This window comes from Prosopis cineraria, unplaced genomic scaffold (assembly GCF_029017545.1).
Source record: "Prosopis cineraria cultivar Desert tree isolate PC_DT_omini unplaced genomic scaffold, ASM2901754v1 PC5, whole genome shotgun sequence".
Lineage (NCBI taxonomy): Eukaryota > Viridiplantae > Streptophyta > Magnoliopsida > Fabales > Fabaceae > Prosopis > Prosopis cineraria.
The window spans coordinates 23,443,421-23,446,882 of record NW_026555336.1 but is presented as its reverse complement, the minus strand read 5'-3'; the positions used below and the strand labels follow the sequence as shown (position 1 = coordinate 23,446,882).

At 34.5% G+C, this 3,462-nt stretch overlaps 1 long non-coding RNA gene across 1 annotated transcript; it reads left to right on the top strand.

The window, feature by feature from the left end:
* The first annotated feature begins 617 nt into the window (after positions 1 to 617).
* Positions 618 to 3,231, top strand: LOC129311958 (uncharacterized). Its single transcript, XR_008593427.1, has 3 exons — positions 618 to 887; positions 987 to 1,114; positions 1,968 to 3,231. It is a non-coding gene; the product is annotated as an uncharacterized LOC129311958 (long non-coding RNA).
* Positions 3,232 to 3,462: the final 231 nt, after the last annotated feature.

The following is a 3,462-nucleotide window of genomic DNA, read 5'->3' as shown; positions in this document are numbered from 1 at the left end:
TTCACTTAACACACACACACACACACACACACACATGATGAACAACATGTTCCCAGTTAATTCCCATTGTAACCATAGGCTAGCTATGCATTTCAAAAGTAAGAAAAGGAGAAACAAAACTAATCTTCTTAACGTAGGGTCCAAAAAGAATCCTCCTTTTTCAGCTTGGGTAGCAGTATCCATTTGAGAAGATCAGTAGAATTTCTGTAAATTAAAAAAAAAACGAAATATAGAGATTTTTAATTAGGACCTTATCTCGGAAAATTTATGCCATATTGTATGTTAATTAAATCGATAGTTGAGACTGAAGAAAACTTAGCTATAATTATGTTCAATCTCACGTGTATATATTCATTAAGAGCCACCTCTGAAGCTAAACGTGAAGTGGGGTACTTGTATAGATTAAGTATTCAAACCCTTCCAATATATTAAACAAAAAAAAAAAAGATATACACTTAGCAACCAAATCAGTACACCACAGGCATATATGTGTGTATAGTTTTGTATTCTTTTCTTTTCTTTTTCTTGTTTTCTAGAGAACTTCTTTTGCTTTATATATATATATATATATATTTAAGTAGATCGGAAGAGATCGATGCTGATGGAAAAACAAATAGGTAGGTCTGCTGAAATAGCAAAAAGGAATATGAATAGCTCCCTCTTTCTCACTCATTTTTGGTCTATTCTCCAATATTAATCCATATTTTAAACGCTGTAAGTACGTATACGTGTACCGTGCTCTACTTTTGCAAGTCTATAAAGATGGCCTTGGTTCTCCCACATCTCTGTGATTTATCAATAAGGTAGATATATAGTAAGTAGGCTAGAGATATATGGTATGCATCAAATAATGGATCTCTCTCTCTAATCTTCAAGTTCCTTCGTCTGTAAGAATTTCTTTCCCACTTTCAACTTTCCTCCAATCAAACTAATTAAAGAACCCTGATATCTCTCTCTCTCTCTCTATATATATATATATATTGCAGAAAGCCTATTTGAAGGAGCCTGTAATGATGGAGACGGCCCGAGAAGATAAGGGAAATTGCCACGGTCACGGTGGCGAAATCGTGGGTCTTGACTGTGGGACGGATGAAGGAGGAATTCAAGGTTGAGGGTAAGAACAAGGGAGCTTTCTTCGGTCCATTAATGGGTGACAGGATGATTTAATTAGCTGCCGAGTCATTCATACAAATACTGAGTGAGTGAACCAAAAGGGAAGAATAATAGAATTAGATGCTGCTCAGTAAATGAGTGAATGAAGCGGGAGACAAATTGAATCTTATGCTTCCTATACTTGGACTGAAGGGAGCTCCCTTTTATTCCTTTCCTTTTAAGTTCCCTCTCACACACTGTAAGTGTGTGTTTTGTGTGTGTGTGTGTGTGTGTGTCTGTATATGTGAGTGTGTATGTGTGCTATATCCATCCCTTTATTTTAATCTCACGTTCTTTCTTCAGTGGATTGAATTTGTCATACTGAGTACTGAACCTAGCGGATGATATGAATCTTGGCTCATATATATCTTTTGATGATCTTATCCTTTGGATGCTCTAATTAAGGAGATGAATGTACACCAACAATAAGGCTTATCCCTCTTGGTGCAATCAGATATATGAATTGCACAACACTATATTGTGCTCTATCAACAACTAAGTCATTGAAAATATTATTAACAAAGGTCACTCATTCAATAATTTTTATGAGTATTTTTTTTTATTTTTCTCTACCTTACTTCATAGGTTTACTCTTCTTTTTTGGGCCTTCTAGAGCTTTATATATATATATATATATATGTCCAAATCATCTCAAAATAATTTTCTATCATCATCTCCTCAATAGATATGCCACATCAACTTTTGTTTCAGATATGCTCATTACACATTTTATCTTTTTGTGCATGCTTACACATATTTAACACTATTATTGATGCTAATATAACTTTATGCTCGCTACAAATAATCTTTTTCAGTTTTCTTTGTGCGGAAATCTTTTTCAGTTAGTCGTTCACACTGCAGAAAGGTTTTCGCTGGAATAGGTTCGTATGTATCAAAGTAATTCATTCATTCATAATATCTATGAGGGGCCCGGGGGATATAAATAACACTTGTTTCTCTTTTGGGTTAAAGATTCTAAACGTTCTTTCTAGAAGCGTTGAGGGGTGAGCATGCTCTATTCTAAAGAGTAGGGTAATATCTCCTCAACAATTGTTTCAAGAGCAAATCGCTCTTATGTTAGAGACCTGTACCCATTATATTCTTTATTATCTGTGAATGTGGAATAGTTGTAGAGTTATGTATAATGATAGCAAAGCATTCTATTCCATTTTGCCATCATTTTACTACTAAATTCATGCCCCATTTCCTACCACTACTAGCTTCTTTGGCCCATATTAAATGGTTAAAATTGGTTCGAATGCATTATTATCACTATGTGTGAGCCCCACAATTATTCAACATTAACAGGTAACAGAAAAGATGATGGGTCTTTCACGAAAGGGTGATTTTGCTCTTGAAGAAATTTGTTTTGGAAAATATTGTCCAACCTTTCAATACAAAGTCCCTAGGGTTCTTAAAAAAGAAATTTAAGGGAAACAATCATATTTAACCCTTTTCTCTTTGGTGAAAAGTTGTTGCTTTCCAAATGTTGACTGATCTCAGTTAGGTCCTACATATGGGATTCACACAGTTTCCAAGCCGGAGTTATAGGTCCAAGATCAATGCTGGTTGAAGCAAAATTATTTATAAATCTCAAAAGAACGTTGGAACGTTACGATAGTATCATTGTCGATGTTCTTGGAGCTTGAGGTTGTATGCAAAAGCTGGGAATAACGCAGGCAGAAACTTGTGATTAGGGTTTTCTGGAGTACTGTAAAATTGTGCGTGCGTGCATGTGTGATATAATTGCAGACAAATACGCATGTGAGAGAGCAGAAGAGAACCCCAAAGCTGCTGCTGCTTCTTCTTCTTCTAGGGTGTTGCTCTCTTTCCACTAGCTACAAGTTCCTACATGGATCATGCATCTCTCTTATTACATGGAGCAATTACCGACATATCCTGTCTCTTGTATCTTTTTTTTCCCCACTTTTAATTTCAAAATAGCGTCTGTTTATGCATAATTAATCACGTATAATTGTAAGAGCTAGTGGTATACGGGACTGAATCTCAAAATGATGATGTAAACTTACTATTTTATCTGTATTTGTATTTTGTTGAGGGCAATAACTTGTTCACATAGTTTTCTTCCCTAAATTTCCAAAGTATAATTGTAAGCAGCATAGAGTTCACTGTTTTTGGCAAAAGCCACCTAACCCAATGAAATTTCAAAAGATTAGACTAATATTTGCTTCATCATTTCAAATTATAAGGTTTTTTTTTTGAGATAAGATATGTTTAAAGATATAAGACATTTTAAGTCTTTTTTAAAATGCAATTAATGAGGGTTTTTCTAAAAATACCATCAATTAA